The sequence below is a fragment of the Anas acuta genome, chromosome 6 (assembly GCF_963932015.1).
Source record: "Anas acuta chromosome 6, bAnaAcu1.1, whole genome shotgun sequence".
Taxonomy (NCBI): Eukaryota; Metazoa; Chordata; class Aves; order Anseriformes; family Anatidae; genus Anas; species Anas acuta.
The window spans coordinates 6,081,355-6,094,902 of record NC_088984.1 but is presented as its reverse complement, the minus strand read 5'-3'; the positions used below and the strand labels follow the sequence as shown (position 1 = coordinate 6,094,902).

The following is a 13,548-nucleotide window of genomic DNA, read 5'->3' as shown; positions in this document are numbered from 1 at the left end:
GGGTTTTTTCTTTCCATATACACTTTTATGAGGCTGAAGAATCTTATCTACTTTTTCATTTGAATATACGTTTCTCACTCTATTACACTCTCTGACCCCTAATGAACACATTAGCTTTGATTATCAATCCTTTTTACCATTTTTATGTGCTCTGTGCTTATATTTTATTTTTTGTCCAGTTGGACCCAGCACATTTGATGATGAGACATTAAGAAATTTAATTGCCAGACTATTTTCTTGTTTCTATTCATTTAATTTGGACAATGTGAAGATTCTTTTTTAAACCTTTACAAGTTGATTTTCTCTAAATGTCTTAACTATACACTAAGAAAATAAGCCTGTCAGAAAGCTGACCAGCTCTGCATCTCTGCTTCTGGGTGCAGTATTCATGAATTGTCACCAGAGTGTTTTAGCTCATTCTCTCACCCTATATAGTGTCTTTTGTATAATTTCTAAATCTTAATTTTGTCAGTTTTTTCTTTATGCCTGCATTACCAGCAGCACTTCTTGTCCCCTTGCTTTCCATCCTCATGCCTTCTGTTTTTCTGCATTCATTGTTTCCTCATTTATCTGAGGTGCTCAGTTGTCATTAAGCTGAGCTGTAAGCTTTGCTTGAGACAGAGATTGCCTCTCCACTGGAATTTTGTATCACATCAGTTAACTCTTTTTCTCAGTGCAGCCAGCGTACTGCCTTTCTCTGTTGTGAGTAGTCTAAATAGAGAATAACAGCCTGCTACCGCTCTTTACTAGTGCTGCTTTAACTCAGGTGATGGATCTGTGCTGTAGCACGGACAAATTCTAGCCCAGCTCCTCAGAGGGGGTTGTTACACATTTGGATTTAAAGCTTGGTTTCAGAAGGCTATGAGTGACCCCTGTATTAAGCTGTTTTTCCACTGTGTGCTTAAACATGATTTTTGACCTTGAAAACCATTTGGAAGAAAGCGAGGTGACTCACCAGTGCTCACTGTCTTTCTGAATTCCTATAGCTTACATATATTCAAAGAATAAAAAGAATTAAACAAGCGAAGTATCACACACTTTATCACACACATTACCAATGAGGGCATAAATAAAGGGGTGCGTCCAGATCAAATGGACAAATGAAACCTTTTAGTAGACATGCTGGCACTCCTGGAAGAGCATTGGTGAGAGCAGATCACTAATTAAAACTGAGAGGCAGGTGGCAACGGTAATCAATACATTTTAAACCTTTTTACGAACATGAAAGAATGAATAAAAAGGGACATCCAGGAAATTAGTAATTGTTACTTAAAGTCAAATGCCCAGCAAAATACCTGAGCAGATATTAAAGGAATTAATACAAATGGACCTAGAAGATGAATCAGTAAGATAGTTAAATTTCCAGAGTTTATAAACTATGGCTAGACGTGTATAAAGCAGGATCATGGGAAATATTTTATGAGATGTCATAATGGGAAAAAGTAATGGTAAAAAATCCATTTTAAAGGAAAGCAAGTTGCCTGTAACTGGATCAGAAGAGCTATTCAATATAATTTGTCTTAGAAGTTATACTATCTGGAGTTGTTGTATAGTACATATACACATACAGCAATGGTAGTGTTTGAGGGCAGAGCATCCCTGCATTAATACTCTCAGATTTTTTTCCACCTTCAGAATTAATACATTTTCCTCATTAGAAATGGATGTATTCTTTCATCAGTTAATTTCTTGCAAAGGAATATTTTATAATTTAGATGGGACACTCACGTGAGATTCATTTATGTTGCAGCTGCTCAATTTCCTTTAGTTATAAGTTATGAAAAGCTTTATTTTTGAATATTATTTTTTTACCATGTTAGAGTTTTAATTTTTTAACTATTGTTTTTTTTTTTTTTTTTCCATAGAATATGAATAAACAGTATCATTACAAATGTACCTTGTTGCTTATATTCAAACCAAGAGACAAAACAAGCAAATCTGCATTATGACAAAAATATACGCTGTGTAATTCTGCTAAAAAAAAAAAATCCTGCTTAACATTATGAAAAAAACATCACAGAGCTGTACTAAAATGAAGGCTGTGACTTGAGATTAGAATTTGCTATTGCATTCATCTAGTATTGAAAATATAATGTGATCTTTGGTTCAGTGAACGCTTCCAAATCCACTTCACTTTCACCTTTATTACACTTCTAAGTCATAATCTCTTACATAAAAAGAAGCAATTTTTTTTACTGTCAACTTTCATATGGGGAGTGATTAAAAAAACCTGCACTGAGCACGTGTGATTACTCAGTATCAAGGTGAATCTGGGTAGCTCTGGAAGACAACTGAAATGTAATGTTTTCAGTGTTTTTTAGAGTTTTAGCTGGTCAGGAACATACAAGTATGATAACATGCCCAAGTGAAGTTTTTGAAAGATAGAGAAAAATGTTTCTTTTTGGTTATAAAGAGGCCACACATGGACTTTTAGATCATCATTTTTCTGGCCTATTTGACCTACATGGGTCTTTGTCTATATCATTTCCAATATAAGCAATTATTTTAATCAGTTATTAAGACGTTGTGGTTTACATCTCCTTACATATTATTTACCAGCTATTGTCATGTTTTATCGCCCTGTTCATCCCCTGTATGAGACTCACTGGTAAACTCTACCCAAGCTATATACGAAGTATACATCCAGTGCACATCGCATTGGTACCTGGTGAGATAAATGCCACTTAAAACATCCAGAAGATGCGTTACGTTATCAGAATAGTTACAGCAGGCTGATAGATAATGAAGCTACCAAGCTAAGTTCATAATTGGTTGCTTCTGTACATTGGTGCAAATTCTTTATTTTCTTCGTCATTTCTTCCACAATGCCAAAGCGATTATTCACATTTCTGAGGTATACCTGGAATCTTTTGGGCTTTCCTCGCATCGTTCCTGGCAGTACACTATGGGAGGGGTTGTGTTTCCCAGACCCCGGCTCTAAGCTTGCCATTAGGCAGCTGAAGCGACGAGTAAGCACAATACATGTTACTGATTTCCTATACTCAGTGCCACAGCAATGAGATCAAAGAGTTAGAGCCTGTAATGCAAGCCCTGCTGCTGCTAAATTTGGGATAGGTGTCACAGGGCACTGCAGCCTGGAGTTAGTTACTTAGTCAGCTGTGAGCTGAGACTTATAAATGTGTATTTTTTCTTCTGCTTCATAACTCAGAAATTTCTTTGATGTTCAATATAAAATGTTGCACTTTGAATGATAATAATAATAATAAAAAACCTCAACTATTTAACACCCTTAACTTTTAACAACGAAATATTTTTTAATCGTAAAGCTGATTGTGGTCTTTGGCATCTTACTTTGGGCAGTGGAAACAGCCTCTCTCTCCCTCCCTCATGGTCTCTTTCCCTATGTTACTTTACATTTCAACTCCTTTTCCTGTTCTTTCTCAGTTTTGTCATTCTCAGCCCTTTAGCACAAGGCACAGGTGCCCCAGGAACAGGCATCAGCCTCCTGCATCTACTTTTAAATTGCGGCCCAGGTGGGTGTGAAGCTTCTGGGGGAGGAGGGAAATACTTTGTGAGGGTCAGGGCTGGGGAAATAACACAAGCCTCTTGGTTTTGTTTAGAATCCAGATCAAAATTACTGAAGAAATTTGGGTGGAGCAATGCTTTGGCCCTCTGGAAATGCAGTTTCCCTCTGGATGAAGAGAGGCAGACCTTGGCTTCCAGGACAGTTATTTGGGAGGTCTGGTAAAGCCTGCTGCTGACGTGCCTGGTTTATGCTGAGCAGGAACAGCTTTGGAATGAATCAGAGGGACTAAGGAGTCTTCCCTGAAACAAGGTAGGGTTTGCTGTTGCTTTTTATTTTGCATTTACTGGGATTTTATTTGAAAAAAACTGTGACTGCTGGAAATTGAGTGCTTGAAGTTTAAGGAAATATGGGAGAAAAAAAAAAAAGCCCGGTTTGGAAAAATTGTTTGTTGAAAAAGATGCCCAGGAGTACAGGCATGGATTTGTAATTAAGTTTGCCACGTATTCCAGTCAAAGCTATTTAGCTTTGCCCCTTGTTCTAGAAAACATGCCTCAGCAAGGGCAAGCTTTGCCAGCTGCCTAAAACTGGCATATTGAGGGCAGCTGGCTTAGCTGAGGAGAGCAGCACTTACTGATGGGTGGCCTGCTGCCACTTCCTATGTAGGGCCAGGCTGTGGTTTGCTCTGTGTTGACCTCAGATCTTACTCCTCCATAAAGCTGGTGTGTGAAAAATTGAAGTACAGCAGTGATGGTGTGCTACCTTTGAAAGGTCTGGAGCAGGCCAGGTAGTGAGCAGCACTTTTCTGCTTGGAAAGTGAAGTAGCACTTAGTCTGTAGTGGCCTTGAGGTTACAGGACTTTAAGATTTCAGCCTGTTTGATACTGTTGGCCTTAATGGGAGATGTGGTCTCGGGTGGTGGGGACAGCAATCCATAAAGCTGGGGTGACCAGGAGCTGAGGAAAGAATTGTTGCAGCTGGTGAGTCTAGAGAGGTTTCCTGCCTCTTACAGTGGGAAGAGGCATATGTATATCTTGTTGCTTTCATTTCCATGTGCTGGGTCTTTGACAAATGTCGCTCATTTTTCTTGCTGGCTGAGTTCTGTCAGCTTTATTCGTAAGACTAAGCTGAAAAGGCCCGTGGAAGCCTCTGCCATCTTTAAAAGTCTCAGAATTAGAGAAAGAAAAACTTGACATTAATTTTTTTTTTTTTTTTTTTTGATTGAGTAATTGAGAGGGAGGCAGAAAAGCAAGTGTTTGCCCAGGTGGATTAGGAAAGTTAGTTTTCTTGAATCAGAAAAAAATTCCTCAAAAGCATTACATAACATTAAAAATCTTACCAGGCTGCTTTGATCTGATGATTAGTGGAAGCAAGTACTAACTTTTCAATCAGCAAATATCATCAATAAAGTAATGAATCGAGGGAAATATCCTTTGTAGGACTAAATAAATCATGAGAGACAGCCTGGGACTCGGTGCAGCCATGTGGTTCTGTCCTTATTAATCAGATCACATCCGGCATGTTGCAACCCGAGTGTGAACGGGGAGTGTAGCAAGCAGAAACCTTCTACGACGAGACTGAAGTGTGTGATATTTAAAGGCCTATAGGTCAAAATTCATTTTAGAAGTCAAAACCATTGCTGTAAACAGATAATGCTCCTTGCCCTGCCATTAGCAGTATGCTTCCAGCCATTTCAAAGCAGCAGTGGACATTAATTTGGGATGCGCTTTGCAGGTCTCACGCTCCAGAGGAGTTTGATAGGTAAACTCTACACTTTACATTTCATGCTATGATAACAATACATTCAGGATCAAATTTTATGGCCAGTGGTATGTTTTTCTGTTATTAGAATAAAATAAAAAACACATAACTATCAATTTACCAGAGGGACAAAAGGTATTTAAATGTTTCTTCTTGAAAGGCAAGTGTAATCTGACATATGGACTCCTTCAAAGTTACTCCTCAAAGCTCACCAGAAATGTTTGTTTAGCAACTGCAGTTTCCACAGTCCTACAACATTTATAACAGTTTTCTAGAAAATAGTTACCACTATTAATTTTCTAGGACAAGCAATGTACCAGATGAAATCTGTTGATACCAGTGCTCAATGCAATGTGTGTGGCAACACAGACCTTGCTGAAAGGAGCGGAAAGAGGCAGGGACATTCAAAAAAAGAAAAACCATTATAGCGAGGTGGCCTCTCTTTGCTTTGTCACTTGTCCTTCTTTTCACAGCTGTTGAAAGGGCTTTGAAAAACCTCATCTACTTTTACTGGAAGGTGATTTTAGTGGCCATGTGTGAATGCACCAACAGGGAACAGTCCAAGTGCGGAGCTCTGCCTATGCTGAATGGCCTCGAGCTGTGGCTGTTGACCCTTTGTCTTCAGGTCAACATATTTTTATTAAAGGATTGAGGAGAATAACTACAAAATAACATGCTACTTGTAAGTAGGTTGACAATTATGGTATATAAATCTGCTTTTCCACTGGAACATTTTTAAGGGCCTGTCAGCAAAGAGAAGGTGGAAATCATGGATTTATCTCTTCAGTTTAACAAAGCAGTGGTTTTATGCAGTTGGATGTGATTACGCAGTGAGATACAGAAATTATTTCTTCCTTTCAGAAGCAAGACAGTGCCACTTGTATGACTTATATCCATGGTGCCTTTTGGTTCTTTCCTGTGCTTTTCCTGCAGTGCCACATCTGGCAGATGTTGCATAGGGGGGCTGCACACACCACCTTTCCTGTGCTGATGCCTTCTCAGAGCGTGCAGGTTCTTATCCACCAGGGCTGTCTGTGTGTTGTCCTGCAGTTATTCCTCAGGGCAGAGACAGCTACTTAGTGCCTCTCCTCCTTCCATTCCTGACTGTCTAATGAGACTCAAAACACGATCAGTCGCTCTGTAGTGTGCATTTTGTATCAAAAGGAAATTGCTGGCTGCAGGCAGGAGGTCATTCAATGTTGCCAGGAACAGCTTCAGGTATTTCTGCATTAAAACCCAAACTGAACATTACAGGCACTGAACCATCTGTGGGCACAAGTAGGCTTATTGTTGCTTAACTTAGCACAAATGAAGAGGTTTGTTATGTACTTCTACCTGCTTTTGTGTTATCCTTGCTCCTAAACAGCGAGAGTCTGCTGCCTGCTGCTCTCACTGTTGTGTCAGAGTTGAAGGAGATGCAAAGAGGTCCTTTTACTTTATTAAGTGTGTGTTGTTGCTCTCTGCTCCCTCCCAGCAATGTGACTTGACAATAACAGAGACAGGTCTTCATAACGTGATGTCAATAGGTTTTTCTTCCCCAGAACAGCCTGACATACCTGTAACCCTACTCCTTGGGGTTCATCTCTCTGCAATCCCAGACCCAGCTTGCGCACAGCACGCCTGTGTAACCGTGGCTCAGACTTCTGAGGAATCTGCCAAACTGATAGAAAAAGCTGTAATAAAGCACAGGGAGCATAGCCATGCAAAACAGGAGAGGTGAAACTACAGAGATAAGGCAGGTGAGAAGTGCATAGAAGGCAGCTCAAGGACTCCAAGGGAGAATAAACATAAAGCGTTGCACAATCCTAAGGAGAGCACAAGGTCGGGGGTGTATGTAGAGGTGTATATCAGACAACAGCTAATTGGTTTATACTTCTACATGTGTGTCTCCAGCTTCCAGATCTCTTTATCCATGCTAGATGTTACCTCAAGTGATACAGGGAGAACCAGGAATTTGCCTGCAGAGGGAATCACAGGGAACTGTGCCTTCAGTTTGCCGGAGGGTGGCTTTTATCCTCAGCTGATTATGCGCCCACAAACTGTCTCCTTTCTAATAGCTCCTCCTTTAGGAGTAAGCCAGGTTCTTAAAATCATCTTCAGACCTTTTGTGCTTAAACTCTTGGAAGGACTGAAGTCCAGGTGTAGCCTTATCAGTCATCAGAGCTTCACTCACAGGTCCCAGCTGGCTTCCACAGCTGCACTGCCTCTTTGGACTCCTGACCTCTTTTGATTCAGCTTCATGTCCAAAACATTGGATACATACAAGGAAAGAATGTTGAGGAAAAAATTCTAACACTAATAAAATGCCAGCTTATTTAAGAATTTCAGAGAACTCTTCTACAATGTAAGATTGTTTTTGCTGAAGGTCTGAAGCAATGCAGGTGCAGCAGGCCTCCAGAGATTGTTTTGTCTGGATGGGTAGCCAAGATGAGACATAAATCCTTTTCAGATACAGAGTCAATGAAGAAAAGTGGTATGTGTAACAGCCTGGAAAAGCCAAAAGCAAGGGCTTAGAGGGTGCATGTTTTGATGTAGACAGCCAAAATCAAGTATCTAGACCAGATTCTTTGAAACCATACACCTAGTTCATTCTCATTTTCATTTGTAGGCCCCATTCTTGATCCCTAATAATGGGGCAGGAAGCAAGAAGTTGGCTCCTCATAAATTTTGATCTGTTTATCTTCTAACTGCACTCAGGTGCCAGTTAACCTAAGCAATCTGAAACTGTCAAGATCAGACTGTTAGCTGCAACTCAATGGCTGTTCTATTAGGTGGACACAGCACAGTTGTCTCTTGCCTCTGCTAAGCTGTGGCTTAATTTCTTGTATATTTCTACATCCTAAACTATTTCCCATGTATGACTCAAAGTTAAGCAAGTGTATTTTTTATTTTTTTGTGGTATCATCTGTATATAAAATGTTATTCTCTCTATATATACACATGTATAAAATCAGCTCTGAAGAATCTTGTTATGCAAACCAATCCACTCTTCTTTAACAAACACTATCAAACTTCTGCTGTATTTATCTGTAACACCCCATGTAATCTTTATATTCCAAATGACAGAACAACACACCTTTCTGTAAGCAGATAAATTAGAGCTCCAGTTCTAATGAAGCAGATTCCATATTTTCTGCCCTAAAATACATTACAACAGTGGTTAAACTGGGCTGTAATGTGAGGAGACAGAAAGCTGGCTTGTACCTTTAGGAACAGCTGGTGGGTTCTGGCATGTCTGCTCATGCAGTATTATCAGTATTTTAAATATAATTACATTAGATCCTGTTGCCCCTGTTTTAACCTCATCTTTGTTAAATACTAATTCAGAGAAGTATTAAGATATGTCAAGCTTACTAGGACATGAAGAAATAGGGGAGGAAATAGAAATTAATGGCAAAGTAAAAAGGAAACAAAGAAAAGAGGATAAGAAGAGTATCAAAGTGAAGAAGAATTGTCATTGGTGGCATTGTTGAATATAAGCTGTGTTCAGGATCTGAGAAGCAGTATTTAAAATTAGGATGTATTAGGGAGAGCTAGAAGCCAGAGAAGTGGAAGTTTGCCTGTGTTTATAGTTGATGCAGACCTTTGGCTGCTGTTCATCGCTGTAATTGTTGCTATTTAAATTGTCATTACCTTGGGGGTCTTTAAATCATTTTACTCCATTAATACTGCTTAACAGTACAATGTATTTGAGCATCTTTCTTTACAGTTCACCTGTTTCAACTCAAAGCATGCTGAATTTCAAAGGCATGTTGAAATTGGGATTCTTTGAGATAGTCTGTGGCAATAATTGCCTAGTAGTGCTCTCTGCAAGCGAGCAGCTGGTTTCAACTTCTGCTCCTTGGTAGATGGACTCAGAGACTCAATAACTCAAGGAGCTGCAAGGAGGAGCCTTGGGGAGTGGGTACCTGTCCTGGCAGGCACTGGGGAGCAGGAGGCAGGGAGAAGCCCCAGGTCGGGCACCCAGACCTGGCAGGACCTCATGGCACTGGCAAGGGAGCTTGCTTTGGTGTGGGAGCCATACAAACTACCCTTACAAGCCCAAACCAAAGAGATTTGCAGTCTTGTATTTATTTATTTGTGAAGTCTATTTTCTTTTACATGTTGGAAGGACCTCCTGAGGCTTTGCTTTATTATGAACTTGCATGTACATGATCTGTTGTAATATAAAAAAAAGCACTGTATTTGACAGAAGTGCTCCCTCTCACTACAGTGCTAAAGCAGTTGCTACTTGCTGTGTGGTAAATGTGGAATTCCAGCCACTTCTGGGGGATAGGAGAAGGCTAAAATGGTCACTTCAAGTGAGAAAGCATGAAGCCTCTGAAAAAAATCCTTTGCTCCTTAACGTGTATCTTGAAGTGGCCAAGTCATTCTGGCTACAGCATTGACATGACATAGGGGATGCCTGAGCTGGTCACTCAATTTTTTTTTTTTTGTGCTTTTATCAAATGGCCAGCCACATATATATCTATTCTCCTTTACTAGGGTACAACAGGACATGTTAGAAGGCTGCCAATGCACTGTGAAAACTGTTAAAGATAAGCCCTAAACTTCCTAACCTGAAAGATCCATCCCCTACAAATTGCAATAAACCTTGTGTATGATGGAGTGAAAAATGCACTTTTGTTCTACTGGCCACAGCATTTAACACAAATTCTTACTTATAGGAGCAAACTGTAGATTGAAAGCGCAGCTAGCAATGCTCATTCTGTCAGCACATCTTGGTTCTGAGAATGCAGCGAGTTAGGAGTTTAGTGATTAAAGTCTGTACTTTTGGTTTTGTTTTTATTAAAATTATCATATGGAAAATATATAACAATAGCAAAATTTTGGAGCCTGTTATTTTAAATTTTTAGGTATATGCTCACAGATATCCTGCTGCTGCCTGTTATACCAGTAGGAAAGGAGGAAAATTGCTATATATGTCTGCATATTGTTTGATAACAGGAAAATATATTGTGTCGTCAAGAATTTTGAAGAGGCAAGGATACAAGAGCTGTTTTTGTTGCTAGAAATGACGTCCAGAACTGCGGATACAGGGCTGAAATTCCCCATTTACAAACCTTTCTGAGTGTCTGTACCAACAGACTTTGTCCAGCTTATCTCTGCTTTCCAGAAATCTTAATTTCTGTGAAACATTATAAACTAATGTTTCAAGAAAAAAATCAAGGAAAACTTTACTCTTTGCCTCAGCCCCAGAAGGGTTGCAAGCAACACAATGGAAATATTTTGCTGTGAGAGAACGTATAGGAATGTGGATTTGAAAAAATAAAACAAACAAAAACCTTACACAATAGTTTCTGTTAGAAAGTCTCTGCTTTAGGGATTTTATGCAGAACCTTCACGACTAAGCAGCAGCATGCTGCCATCTACTGGCAAAATGCACAACAGGCACTCACCAGCAAGTACTATCGCATTTATTAAATAACTTTTTATTTAAATTGGAACGCGGTATAAAAACACACAGTTTAAAAAAAAAAAAGAGAGCAAAAAGCATATTTGATCAGAATAAAAAATTACAATGAAACGGAGTGAAGCAAGTGTTATAAATCACAGCATTATGCAAGTCATCAATATGCAGTATGTAAAAATTGTATTTCGCATTAGGGAGGAAATGTAGGAGGAAATAAACCATTTATTTATGAATGTTTCATCCCTTTGCCAATGTTTTGAAAAGAGGAGAAATATGCAGCGTTTCCCTCCAGGAAGGTACTTGAGATGGAAACGGTCCTACACCTACAAACCCGAAAGGTAAGGATTGTGTGAACACCTGTGCTGAACTCTACTCAGTGTGTAGGAGATTCAGTGGCAAAAATGACACTTGTAATCCCCTCTGAAGCTGTGTGACTTCACACACCTGAATGAGTAACAGGTCTTGGTGCTTTTAACTCTCTCATGCAGTCTCTTAGGAGCAGGTCTGTAAGGAATGGGGGCCTGTGTACACACAGCCAGTGCATCAGCTGTGGGGAAAATGTATAAGCAAAAATCATTCTTCAGTGCTCCTAATGAATCATTCTGGTCCTGGTTTTTCAATGCATGATCTGCTTTGGTTTCCCAGATTGCTATACAACAGGGGAAGAAGGGGAAAGAAAAGAAAATAAATGTTTTCACTGAATTTCACTGAAAGTTCCCAGCTAAAGATCACTAAATATTTTGTATATGAACGAAGAAATTCATTAATTACATTCACACAAGATAGGAAGCTATATAAAAATCCCAACTACTTGATATGTCTGTAAATTGACCAGAAAATAAAATCATTCTCTTTATGACCCAGCTTACCACCTGCCACTAGTAATCTGATGTATTTTCAAAGAGGTGTCCCTCCCAAAGCTGCAGAAATGTCCAAGAGCTTCTTAGCTTTTGGAGACAAGTACTGACTCTCAAGGAGTCAAAAGGAGTAAATCACATGTCTCATGTGAGCCCTCGTTCCCCCTGCTGGCAGTGCATCTGGCTGAGGGTGCAAACTGTGCCTCTGCTTGTCCCTTCTTTTCCCCCAAACACCTCATCCCCTTGCTGCCGAAGTCACCTTCTTCCATTTCTCAGCTTTCCCTGTTCCATCCACTTCGTTGTTTCTGGCTGACAAATGGCTCTTAGAGGAAGAAAATGCTTTGTTCACATTCATCCAAAGCAGTTTAAAATCTGTGTTCAGTTAAAACTTCGTCATTGTGAAGTTCACGTTTTTGATCTGTTCCTTGTTGACAGGACATTTGTCTTTAGGGTCTTCTCTTTGCACATCTGTGCACGTGTTGCATGTTTTTCAGAGAATGCATACAATGCTGGGACGGGTTTTCTTATTATTTGAAATATATATATATGTGTGTGTGTATTTGCTAAAACTTATGAGTTCTGACCATAAATGAAGAAAATGCCCACGAGCACTTTCATGCATAATTTCCAGTGTTTATTCCAACACATACAAAATAATACTAGAGACAATATTTATCTATTAGAAAACAAATAGTTAATATTTGTATTTGGAGAGGAGGTTGTTATTCTGTGATGGAGATAAAAGATTGGCGATGAGGACTTGTAGGCTGACTTTTCTGTGATGTAGTGTTGGCTCCCTATGATTTTTTTTGTCTTATTTTACTATGCTGGTAACTGAATGTTGTGATGTTAACCTACAGATGTTAACCAGGTGAAAGCTCAAATGCCTCAAAGCTTATAAGTGCTCAAATGGTGGCTGAGGAAAGGCTGAGCAGGACAAGGAGTAGCATCTATCTCTTTCCCAGGACACATACTGATGGTGTCCTCAGTTTGTTACCACACTGTCACCCAAATGGTTGAAATTTCAAGTAGCAGCACTGATCTGGGAAAGGTGCTGTTGGCTATAGGGTTGTTTGTCCTCTCCCAGCTCCCTTTGTGCTTTTTTTTCCTCTTCCGTACCTCATTGGCTGAAGGACCACAACAATTCCGAAATGCTATTCAGCTACTTAGCACACACTTCTGTAGAAACTCAAGCCTACTATGATGGGTCAGTTATTTGAGGTTGTGTCTTGGAGGAGTAAAAAGGCACAGGACACATGCAATGTTCAGCTAACTCACCTGGCTACCATCCCTATGGGTTTCTTCCTACAGATTTCTGTTTGAAGGTTAAAAAACTTGGCTCAGGTCTGTCCCAATAGTTGTGACCTGCTGTCTTCAGGCAGCACGGATGCTTGGACTTCTGCAGCATAAAAAGACCAAGTAACCAGCAGGCACTTTTCCTTGCCTGGCTACCACTTCAGCTCCTTGCTTTTCATCCTGCTAGAACTTGTTTACTGTTGGTGTGCAGTGTATAAAGCTCCTCTCTTTATTTGGTCCTTCTGGGAGGGGTGAGTATCGTATGAGGGCGTATGAGTATCTATCCCTCCTGTCTTTATTTTGGGTGAAGTCCAAAACTGGAAGACACCTGTCTTCTGGCTTTGGAGGGGCAGCAATCCAAGCTGGTGGAAATGTCATGAACAGCTGATCTTGAAGCAAGGGCTGTCAAAACACTTGTGTTTTACAGCCCTAATCCCATTTTAGCACCAAACAAATAATAATGTTCTGGCATAGTGACCTGCAGAAAACCTCCTGTTTTCTTTCTGTTGCTTGCTTTTGAAATCTTGTTGAAACCTTATCAAACATCGCTGCTTTCAGAGTCCAGATTTATTTTCTTGTACAGTCATGAAGTCAAGTCTTTGCTCTGAATGTGTCCTACGCCAACATCTAGGTCTGATAGCCTCCTAAGGCTACCTGTAATGAGTAAAAATGGTAGGAGGTGGGATGTGAAAAAGATAAAAGCTTGTACCAAAATAATCTCTAACTGAAGAACATTAT

At 39.8% G+C, this 13,548-nt stretch overlaps 1 long non-coding RNA gene across 1 annotated transcript; it reads left to right on the top strand.

The window, feature by feature from the left end:
- The first annotated feature begins 1,982 nt into the window (after positions 1–1,982).
- On the top strand, positions 1,983–12,658 carry LOC137858813 (uncharacterized). The gene is made up of 2 exons (XR_011098031.1): positions 1,983–3,796; positions 9,458–12,658. It is a non-coding gene; the product is annotated as an uncharacterized lncRNA (long non-coding RNA).
- The last annotated feature ends 890 nt before the right edge of the window (positions 12,659–13,548 follow it).